Genomic DNA, 12,822 nt, shown 5'->3' with positions numbered 1-12,822 from the left:
TTGACTACTCTCGACGATTCATGAACAATTATATGTATGTATATATATATATATATATGTACAAGTAAAAACGACTTTCCTACAGTAAAACCCTATTTGCTACAGTAAAAATTACTTTGCTACAGTAAAACACTATTTGCTACAGTGAAACCGTATTTTGCTACAGTGCTACACTATTTGCTACAGTAAACCACTATTTGCTACAGTAAACACTATTTGATGTCGACGAACTAGCAAACAAAAACAGAAAAGGCGGCCATGCGATCGCATGGCAAAAACACTGAAAACTCATGCGATCGCATGAGCTACAGTAAATCGAAAAGTACTATAAAAGGTCAGTTTTGCTCGACGAATTTTCATAATAATTTAAGTACGTAAATTTTATATTTATAATTATAATTATAATTTTAATTTTAAGTTTAATAATAATAAAGTATATTCGAGGGTATTTTTAATTCGGGTTTCAAACCGTTTTAAAATAAGGAAATTTTGGGTATTGTTCGGGGTATTGTTCTTGAATCCAAGACCAACCATACAGTCGTCTACCATCATTACGTCTACGCAATTTGCCTACAATATTGAATCGCAATATTGAACTGTGAGTTTATAGTATCCCTTTTTAAATACTTTAAATATTTTTGGGCTGAGAATACATGCAATTTATTTTAAACGCAATAAGACACAAGTACATACAAAATTCTACACTGAGTTAAACCGAAAATCCCTTAGCTTTGGTAACTAGTAGCTGCCAGTACATAGGATATGGACTGGTGGGCCCGAATAATTGTATATGGATCCATAGGGCTTGACATCCCCGTCCGAGCTAGAGCGCTAGCCTTTTAACGGACGTATGTTATTTGAGTTTAAGACACGTTGGTTTGCGCGTATTAAAACGAATGGGGTAATTATCACTATAGCGTTAAGTTTAGTTACCAGGGTGCTCTGTTACGTAGAATCTATTGATAAACTTTTGATGAAATCTTGTGGTCTATCTTTATACATGTTTATGACTCGAGCAATTAAACCTATAACTCACCAACATTCGTGTTGAATTTTTAGCATGTTTTATTCTCAGGTCCTTAGAATGCTTCCGCTGTGATGTGCTTGTTGCCTGCATGGAGTCTCTCATGCTTTGTACAAAGTTTATTGAATTCAAAATAAAACTGCGTTGTGTAATAAATAATTGGACTGTGATGTCAACTTGTAAATTAAAGACTTATGTATTTCGGGGTTTTGCTTATACCTAAGCACTTGCCCACATGTTTATAACTTTCTATGTTTAGAAAGTCACTTATTTTAATGAATGCAATATTTTATCAAAACGTATCATATAGAGGTCAAAACCTCACTGTGGAATCAATGATTAACGTGCCGCGTCAATAGCGATTTTGACGGGTCGTTACACCGACGCACTCCCGACGGACGTTTAGTGCCGATTCCGCCAGGCAGACACAGAGAGATGTTGGCCGCCTTCGGACTACCAGTTCAGCCACCCGTGTCACCACCACATGATTCTGATGATCCTTCATCCGATGACTCCTCTACAGATGACTCCAGTGACTCCGACGAAGAGAACCTTGATGACGTACCTATACAGGCACCCTCCACCCCGCCGAAGAAGCGGTACCGTCCTGACGGCACCGTCATTCCAGGGGTGAATGGAGGTCATGCTTTCACTGACGCTTTTGGTCAGCGTCGGAGGATTACTGCCCGTAAGCGGCTTGTGACGTACCCTGCCAACCCACAGATACGTAAGGCACCTCGTTACGTGCTGACTATTTCTAGAGCCGGGACATCTGAACCTCGTTTCGTTAGGGCTGCTCCACCCGCACCATCGGCAGCACCAGCACCAGCACCATCCGCTCCACCGGCCCCACCTGCACCACCAGCACCACCTGCCCCACCATCTCCCACTGTCGAGGAATTGACAAGGGAGGTGGGAACCCTCCGAGCTCGGATTACTGAGCTCTAGGAGCAGTTGGCTCAGGTTTTAGACATCCTTCACCCACCTTCACCGTAGGACTTTTGTATTTAGATTTCGTTATGTAATCTAGTTGTAGTTTATTGTATTACTCATGTATTGTACGGACTTATTCGGATGTATGAAACTTATTATTATTATTAATGGAACTTTGCATTATTTAATCTTTGCACGATGTTCTATTTACATTACTGTATGATGATTCTGTGGTATATGTACCTAGATGCGTTATTTAATAACATGTGATGTTTGATTTCATGTTGGTTACTATATACTGTATTATTACTACTTGCATACTGGATTTTGACTTGAGTCAAAATTTTTGTTTAGAACATCATGGCTAACGGTCGATCCACACCTACTGCTGCTCAAATTGAAGAGATGATCCAAGAACGTGTAGCCGCAGCCCTAGCAGAAAGAAATCTCCAAGCTCCACCGCCACCACCACCGGTTATTCCACCCGTTCGAAATGGGTGTACTTACAAGGAATTCCAGAGCTGCAAACCGCATAACTTCAGCGGCACTGAGGGACCGGTTGGTCTCACCAGATGGTTCGAGAAACTTGAATCAGTATTCCGAGTTAGCAACTGTTCGGAGGACAACAAAACCAAGTTTGCATCTTGCATGCTATCTGACGGCGCGCTAACGTGGTGGAACACGTTAGCTCAATCGAAAGGTATCGATGAGGCGTATGTTACGCCATGGGAGGAATTCAAAGCGGCTATGATTGATGAGTATTGTCCGAGAACCGAAATACAAAAGATGGAGATGGAATTTATGCAGTTAAAGGCCGTTGGGAACGACCTTGATGGCTACAACAGGAGATTTTTGGAACTAGCTCTTATGTGTCCGACCATGGTCACCCCGGAATTCAAGCGTATGGAGAGATACTTCTGGGGACTCCCTAAGAGCATCAAGGGAAACGTCACCTCGTCCAAACCACCGAATGTTCCCGAAGCAATGCGCATGGCGCATACCCTCATGAATCAGATTCTTATTGATGAGCCGGAGAAGGCTAAGTTTGAAGCTGGTGGTAGCGAAAAGCGAAAGTGGGATAATAACAACAACAACAACAACAACAACAACAACAACAACAACAACAACAACAACAACAACAACAACAACAACAACAACAACAACAGGGGGAGAACCTATGACCAGACCCCCGCCAAGAGGCAAAACAACAACGGTGGAAACTCTAACAACAACAACAACAACAACTCCAACCTGAATTACAAAGGAACCTTACCACAATGCAAGAGGTGTTACAAACACCACACTGGGTATTGCAATGTTGTCTGCGAGAAGTGCCAACGGACAGGGCATATCAGGAAGGACTGCAAGGTCACCACTTTGAATGGAAAGCCGAATACCAATGGGCCGAAGAAGTGCTACGAATGCGGGCAGACGGACCATTTCAGAAATGCGTGCCCAAACAAGCGAAAAGACGGCGGACCACCCCGTGGTAGAGCTTTCAACGTTAATGCAAGGGATGCACGCGATAACCCCGACTTGGTGACAGGTATATTCAAAATCAACAATCTTTTAGCTTCTGTCTTGTTTGATACTGGTGCGGATAGAAGTTATGTATGTAGACATTTTTGCGATAAGATTAATTGGTCATTAGTCCCGTTAAAAGAGAGTATGCTTGTCGAGTTCGCCAATGGAAAACTTGAAAAGGTTGACCATATTAGTCGTGGAGCTATTATCAACATAGCCGGTGCAGATTTCGAAATTGATTTGATACCAATCAAACTGGGAAGTTTTGACGTGATCGTCGGTATGGATTGATTGAGCAAGATAAGGGCCGATATTATCTGCGGAGATAAAGCACTTCGTATACCACACGGAGACGGTGAGCCACTGATCATCTACGGAGAAAGATGTACCTCTAAGTTGAACCTCATTAGTTGCGTGAAAGCACAAAAGATTATGAAGAAGGGACGTTTTGCTGTTCTAGCACACGTGAAAGCAGTAGAAACCAAGGAGAAGAGTGTGAACGACGTACGTATTGTGAACGAGTTTTCTGACGTCTTTCCCGAAGAGTTTCCTGGATTACCGCCAGTGAGAGTCGTAGAGTTCCAAATTGATTTAGTACCAGGAGCTGCACCTGTAGCTCGCGCACCCTATAGACTCGCACCTTCCGAGATGCAAGAATTACAAAGCCAACTGCAAGAACTACTTGATCGAGGATTTATCCAACCAAGTTTCTCGCCTTGGGGCGCACCTGTGTTGTTTGTGAAGAAGAAGGATGGATCCTTCCGTATGTGTATCGACTACCGTGAGCTCAACAAATTGACAATCAAGAATCGGTATCCTCTTCCACGAATTGACGATCTTTTTGATCAACTACAAGGATCGAGTGTCTACTCAAAGATCGATTTGCGATCCGGTTATCACCAGTTGAGGGTGAAGGAAAGTGATGTGATGAAAACTGCGTTCAGAACTCGTTATAGTCATTATGAGTTTCTTGTGATGCCATTCGGGTTGACAAATGCACCTGCTGTGTTCATGGACCTCATTAATCGTGTCTGCAAGCCGTACTTGGACAAGTTTGTCATCATCTTCATAGATGATATCCTCATCTACTCTAAGAGCGAAGAAGAACATGAGCAACACCTCCGACTAGTACTTAAACTCTTGAGACAAGAACAACTTTACGCCAAATTCTCCAAGTGTGAATTTTGGTTGAAGGAAGTCCAGTTTCTGGGTCATGTTGTGAGCGACCAGGGTATCAAAGTTAATCCCGCCAAGATTGAAGCCATCAGCAAGTGGGAGACCCCCACTACTCCGACGCATATTCGACAATTCCTAGGTCTCGCCGGTTACTATCGAAGATTCATCGAAGGATTTCCTCTGATTTCGCGTCCTTTGACCGTGCTAACTCACAAGGGCAAGAAGTTCATTTGGGAACCCGCACACGAATCAGCATTCCAAACTTTGAAGAAGAAGTTAACCACCGCACCTATCCTATCACTTCCTGAAGGCAGTGACGACTTTGTTGTTTATTGTGATGCATCGAAGAGTGGTTTTGGTTGTGTACTGATGCAACGATCAAAGTTTATTGCCTATGCTTCTCTCCAATTGAAGATTCACGAGCAGAACTACACTACTCACGATCTTGAACTTGGAGCCGTTGTCTTTGCACTTAAATTATGGAGACATTATTTGTATGGAACTAACAGCACTATCTTCACCGATCACAAGAGTCTCCAACACATCTTCGATCAGAAGCAATTGAATATGATACAGCGTCGATGGATTGAGACGCTCAACGACTATGATTGTGAACTCCGTTATCACTCTGGCAAGGCCAATGTTGTAGCTGACGCTTTAAGCCGAAAGGAGAGGATGGCACCTCTTTGTGTTAGGGCTCTGAACATCACCATCCATTCGAACCTCAAAAGTTAGATCAGAGTAGCCCAAGATGAGGCTCTCAAGGAGGAGAACATAACTCATGAACATTTGAACATACTTGTCTCTCGATTCGAGGTTAGGGAGTCTGGACTCCGATGTTATGCTGGAAGAATTTGGGTACCTTATTATGGAGATCTACGAAACCTGATACTTGATGAAGCCCACAAATCGAGATATTCGATTCATCCTGGAGCGGGCAAGATGTACCACGACCTTAAGGAACAGTATTGGTGGCCGAATCTCAAGAAGGACGTTGCGACTTATGTTGGAAAGTGTTTGACCTGCTCGAAGGTTAAAGCCGAGCATCAGAGACCTTCTGGTTTACTTCAACAGCCAGAGATCCCACAATGGAAGTGGGAAAGGATCACAATGGATTTTATCATCAAGCTGCCAAAGACAGTGGGCGGGTGCGATACCATTTGGGTTATTATTGACCGCCTTACCAAATCTGCACATTTCTTAGCGATGAAGGAAACTGATACAATGGAAAGACTTGCTCAATTATACATCAAGGAGGTTGTATCTCGTCACGATGTACCTTTATCGATCATCTCCGATCGCGATCCCCGTTTTGCTTCTAGATTTTGGCGTTCTTTACAAGAAGCCATGGGAACCCGTCTCGACATGAGTACTGCTTATCACCCTCAGACCGATGGGCAAAGTGAACGAACAATTCAGACCTTGGAGGACATGTTGCGTGCTTATGTTATTGACTTCGGAAAGGCCTGGGAAAGGCATTTGCCACTAGCCGAATTCTCATACAACAACAGTTATCACTCGAGCATTAATGCTGCACCTTTTGAAGCATTGTATGGCCATAAGTGCCGATCTCCTATTTGTTGGGCCGAAGTAGGCGAAAAGCAAATTACCGGACTCGAGGTAGTCCATGAAACAACGGAGAAGATTGCTCAGATTCAAGCTAGACTTAAGACTGCCCGTGATCGCCAAAAGAGTTATGCCGATCTCAAATGTAAAGACTTTGAATTCAACGTTGGTGATCGTGTAATGTTGAAGGTTGCACCTTGGAAAGGTGTGATTCGCTTTGGAAAACGTGGAAAGTTAAACCCACGATACATTGGTCCTTTTGAGATCTTGGAACGTGTTGGACCCGTTGCTTACCGTTTGGATCTACCAGCACAATTGAGCTCAGTTCATCCTACCTTCCACGTGTCGAACTTGAAGAAGTGTCTTGCTGCACCTGAACTTATCATACCACTGGAAGAACTTACAATTGACGACAAACTCCACTTTGTGGAAGAACCAGTTGAGATTATGGATCGTGAGATCAAAACATTGAAACGCAACAAGATTCCGATCATCCGAGTGCGATAGAATGCCAAAAGAGGACCTGAGTTTACTTGGGAGCGAGAGGATCAAATGATGCGGAAGTATCCTCACCTTTTCCCGACTCCTCCATCTACCTCAGCTTAAATTTTGGGACGAAATTTTCTTTAACAGGTGGGTAATGTAACGACCCTGGATTGATTTTCCAACGTTTATTTATTAATAATTGTTATTATTAATACGTGTGATTAAACGAATGTATGTTATTACATTTACATGTTGCCATGATTGCCCGAACTTGACTTTAATTGCCCGAAACGTCATTGTGGCACACGAAACTTGTACGAATAATATTTTTAAGTATTATTTACATTCATGATTAATTTTATTAATCATTTTAATTAACTATGGTGATTAGTTAGTTACTTGGGCTTTTAATTAGTTTAACTTGTGAATTATTGAACTTGGGCTTTGATTAGTGTAATGGACTTATGACTTTGGGCTTACAAGCCCACCCTACATATTAAATGGACTTAATTAGCCCATAAGACTTGTAAGTATTACTTGTATATGGTAACTAGTTAGTTAAAGAGATGAGGAATCTAGTTAACTTGCCATTCCCATGTAAACACACCAAGTATCCAACTTTTGTAAGACTTTACAAGCGTGTAACCAACAAACAAAGCCCTCCCTCCCTTGTTCTCAGCTGGCCGTGACTTAGGGGAGTGCACAAGAGGGTTCAAAATTTTTTTTTTACATTACTTGTTCACTAGTAAACCTCATTCATCTCACACACTTTTACTTGCTTTCATTTTTACTCTCTTTTCTCTCAAGGTTTCTTTCTTTCTTGTAAGTAACTTGAGACAACTATTTCTTCTTTTCTTCTTGCTAAAACCGAATTCATACATGCATAATCATCATCATTCTTTGTTTGATTCATCTTTTGTTACTTGTAGTTTGATTACTTGTTGTTGTTACTTTATTACTTGTTACTTTACTTACTAGTTTCCAAGAATAAACTTTCTAGTTTGATTCTTCTTTTTATCTTGTACTAACAAGAACAACAAGAACTAACTTACTAGTTATGTTCTACATATACTTTCTTAAAAGATTGCAAGTTCATGTGTTGATTAAAAATCATACTTGTGATTCATAAAGTAGACTTCAAGTTTACTTTCTTAAAGATCAAACTTTGGTTTGAATCTTTAAAGTATGAACAACAATGAACTAATTACTTGTTTAAAATAGTTTGTTACTTCATTTACTTGCACTTTAATTTCATGTTGTTGGTTGTATTTGGTCAAATGTTACTAGTTAACTTTGATCTCATTAATCTTGAACTTAAAGTTAACTTTGAAAGTTCAAGAACATGTAAATAAATTTTCTTTAAATATAACTTTGTATACTTATGCTTGATCTAGACTTTTGGGTCTTGGATCTTCAAGATCTAACTAAGAACTATGTTCTACTACTCATGATCTTGATTAGTTAGTTAACTTTCAAGTTTATAGTTCAATATTTCTTTTATAGTTCATGTAAGTGTCAAACCTAAGACTTTGATGTAACTTTGGTTCATCAAACTACATGCAACTCTTAAGTGAGTTGTGCTTCATGTCTTAGACTTGCACTAGTGTTATGATGGTCAAGACTTGGTTGAGATGATGTAGACACATCAATGAGTTGTACACTTGAAGCTATATGCATCAAGGATGAGAACCATGATGAACATCAAGCACCAAGACCACCGGAACTCACTTAAACTTACTGTTTCTGTCCAAACCCTACTGACCTGCTGTTTCTGTAACAGACCAGTAGACCTGGGCTACTGAGACCTTGATTTTCAAATATATATTTTCTAGTAGATAACTTTTCATATAGGACTCGTCTTAATCCGAGTTACGGTTTAGGATTTATGGCCCTCCGATCGTCACTATGTCCTTTAACGTTGTGCAGAAATTTCTGACCTACTCGCACTTAGACCGTCACCATGGTTAAACGAAGATGAGTTTACTTCTATAAATTTTACCACACTTAAGGGACTCATATATGGAGCCATGGCCACTGGTCTTACCTTAATTCAATAAGGGTAGAGGCCGTGGTGACTGACTGAACTCAGCCCTTGTTTTAAACTACTTTCATAAACGAAACTTACTTTACGCCTTATGTTTGATGATGAATGATGATGACCCTTAAGACCTTATTTACATACTTTTAAACCTATTAAGACGATTTACTGACTTAGTACTATTTGACTTAGGTTGAGAACCTTCGGACCGATTACTTGCACACCTTTTCCGAACCGACTTTACGACTACATTATCATTGTGAGTTATAACATTCCCTTTTTACTTTAACTTATTTTAGGAACTGAGAATACATGCGGATTTTATGTTTTACATACTAGGTACGAGTACTTAAACTTATATATGTGTGGGTTATACAAAGGCAGAAACATTCCCTTTAGCTCGGTAACGTTTAGTCATTGGTTTTTGAACTGGTGAACGCGAATCTTAGATATGGATCCATAGGGTTTGACATCCCCACTCGGGCTAGTAGCGCTAGCATTTAACGAGTGTTTAATACTTCGTAGACATACGCACTTGCCAAGTGTACTTTCAGGGGGTATAAACGTTAAGTTAGTTACCAAGTGCCCACGGTTAAGCATATACTTTATCATACTGTTTTGAAACGCTCTTTGTAGCACTGAAATCTCGTGGCCTACCTTACTTACTGTTATACTTAAACTATAGCTCACCAACCTTTGTGTTGACATTTTTAAGCATGTTTTTCTCAGGTGCTTGAGGTTAGCTTCCGCTGTGTACTAGTCGTGCTGTAGACACCCACTACTTAGAGTTGTCAGAGCATGAACTACTTTACCTTGCATTCAAACTTTAGTACTTTTAAACTATGACTTGTAACGACCATTTGGGGTCACGCACACTTATTTATTGCTTCTACTTAGTGAAGCATACTTTTGGGATGTAAAACTTTCGATGTTGGATTGACATCACTTTTAATTATGAATGCAAACTCTTTTTGAAATCGCATATAGTATTTAACCTTGTAATAATCCTGTTGTTGATGGTCCGTACATGTTGATTTAGTACGGGGCGTCACAGAATCTGAGACAAACCCTGCACTTGTTCAGTGCCGTCATATACATAATTGCTACGAAATACAGTATTGTGAGTTTCATTACTCCCTTTTTATATATATTTTTGGGCTGAGAATACATGCACTGTTTTATAACTATTTTACGAAATGGACACAAGTACTAAAAACATATTCTACGTTGAGTTGTACCACTTTGCATATTTTTCCCTAATAGCTTGGTAACTACCATTTACATGCGGTATTGTAAACGCGAATCCTGTTGATAGATCTATCGGGCCGGACAACCCCAACCGGACTGGACGACCAGTATTCAACAGTACTTCGTTTCAGTGACTACACTTGGTACAGTGTAGTGAGATTTTATAATAAAGGGAATATACGACGTTGATTAAATGTTAAGTATGGTTACCAAGTGCTCAACCACTTAGAATATTTTTATTAAAACGTTTATGTATATGAAATCTTGTGGTCTATTACTATTACAGAAATGGTTGATTATGATAAACTAATGAACTCACCAACTTTTTGGTTGACACTTTAAAGCATGTTTATTCTCAGGTATTAAAGAAATCTTCCGCTGTGCATTAGCTCATTTTAAGGATATTACTTGGAGTCATTCATGACATACTTTGAAAGACGTTGCATTCGAGTCGTTGAGTTCATCAAGATTAATATTAAGTCAATTATAGTTGGATGTAATATGAAATAGTATGCATGCTGTCAATTTTAGATGTAAAGAAAGTTTGTCTTTTAAAAACGAATGCAATGTTTGTAAAACGTATCATATAGAGGTCAAATACCTTGCGATGTAATCAACTATTGTGAATCGTTTATAATGTATATGAACGGGTCCTTTCAGTTGGTATCAGAGCGGTGGTCTTAGCGAACCAGGTCTTGCATTAGTGTGTCTAACTGATAGTTGTTAAGATGCATTAGTGAGTCTGGACTTCGACCGTGTCTGCAAGTCAAAAAGTTTGCTTATCAATTCTAGTTGGAAATCATCTACTTATCATCCTTAGGAAATTACCTGTTTATCATCTTAAGTCTAGACGCGTTTTCTTGCATTTATTGCATAATAGTGTATAGACGGATTCTTATCTTAGCACATCTATTACTGTGAACTTTGACTGACATCTTTTCAAAGATTCTCCGTAATTTACGGAATTTTGGTATTATATACACATATGCAAATTATGTAATTGAAGAATACCAAATCTAAATTCTACAATCTATTTCATACCAAAAATTCTTTCCCTGATCCTATGAGATGGATCCCTCAACCAGTTCGAATTCCTCAGATTCCGACAGCTATTCCGATATGGATATCTACCTGAGCTCCGAAATTAGCATCACCGGAATGGATCAACCAATTTCCCATCATCTATTTTGGATGAATTGGGGATGGGTCCATAGTCAACTCAACCATTGGAGACAAGAAGAAGGTGATCCCTTCCATCCACCACATTGCCCTCTTGGCGATGAACCTGAAGCACTTACCGGCGAACCTGTTCGAGACACCATTTTCTCACTCATTGCTTGAGTATCTCGTCATGATTATATACTATCATATTGCAAATCTTATTCATCCGCTCGTTCCAACCGCCAATCATCCCGGTGTACTAGCAGAAATTAACGAACTTCGCGCCCGAGTAGTGGCTTTGGAACACATGGTGCACGGATTACAAACACCATCAGCAGCACCAGCAGCATAACCAATACCGCCAGTAACAGTCGCATCGCAAGCCTCAATACCACAAGCTTCAGCAGCATCACCAGCAGTTACCGGCAGTATCATCAGCATCAACAATATCGTCAGCACCACCATCACCGTCAGTACTGTCAGCATCATCAGCACTAGCAGCACCTATAACATCACAAGTTCCGTCAGTTCAAGAATCGCCGTGGATATCATCATTGATCAACAACGAGTATTTTGTATCAACGAGTTATGAAGTATTAACTCATTCTTCTGAAGAAATTATATATATATATTTTATATATATGAATGCTGAAACTATAAAAATCTTTCGTACTAAGCTATTGAATATGAATTGAAAAAGGGTAGATACTACTCAGTTAAATTCATATTACTAATATGCTATGATGTACATCCTTCGTTAACAACCTAACCATCATAAGTACAATCTTTGATTCAATTAAATGAATTCGGTTTCATAATAAACCAAGTGTATCATTCAATAACATGTTTGATTTTACACTTTCATCTTCAATGTACTCGAAACTTACTGGAAAATAACATTCGTATCTTGTGAAGTTAGCAAGAGTTCTATGAGCATCAGCATAATTCACTAAGGAAATATCTATAAGAATAATTATTGAAGTATTGATTACATTAGCGAAATACTCCGCGAAGATTATGTAATCTCTAATGTTTTAGAGATAATTCTTTACTAATCCAAGCCGAAAATCAAATGAGCTTAATATGATATTAACTCATTAAATCTGTATTACATCTGAAGAAAATATACATACATATATTTTCATAAAGACTGTAATGAAAAATTCTTGTTCAAAATATTATTTGTGACATTTTTTTTAACGGGTAGGTAATACCCGAGAGATATATAAATGCACAATTAATATATTACATTCTTTGATTCTAATTCAGTAAATCATCAACTATACTCCCTATTTTCACAACAATATACCTTCTTTTATAAGAAATCAAAACAACCATACTCATTCAAATTCAATCACCTATTCTAATTTTTGAAATCTCAGAATGCAACTCGAGATATAAGCAAAACCATCACTCTTAGATCCTTACATTTTTTTCAAAGCTATACTTTGACTTCAAAACTGTGATAGAACATCACTTTTAATTGTAACACTCAAAAGGATACGAGAATCAATCGAGATTTATGACGAATTTATCCTTTAGATATTGACAATGACAAGCTGCATTTAAAACGCTTCGAAATTTCGGAAGACACTTCAAATAAGGAACAATCGAGATGATGATCCAATCACACATTACCCGAAGTCTTGTACCTGAAAAACTCTCG

The sequence above is a fragment of the Rutidosis leptorrhynchoides genome, chromosome 3 (assembly GCF_046630445.1).
Source record: "Rutidosis leptorrhynchoides isolate AG116_Rl617_1_P2 chromosome 3, CSIRO_AGI_Rlap_v1, whole genome shotgun sequence".
In the NCBI taxonomy this organism is placed as follows: domain Eukaryota; kingdom Viridiplantae; phylum Streptophyta; class Magnoliopsida; order Asterales; family Asteraceae; genus Rutidosis; species Rutidosis leptorrhynchoides.
This window is presented reverse-complemented; position numbering follows the sequence as displayed.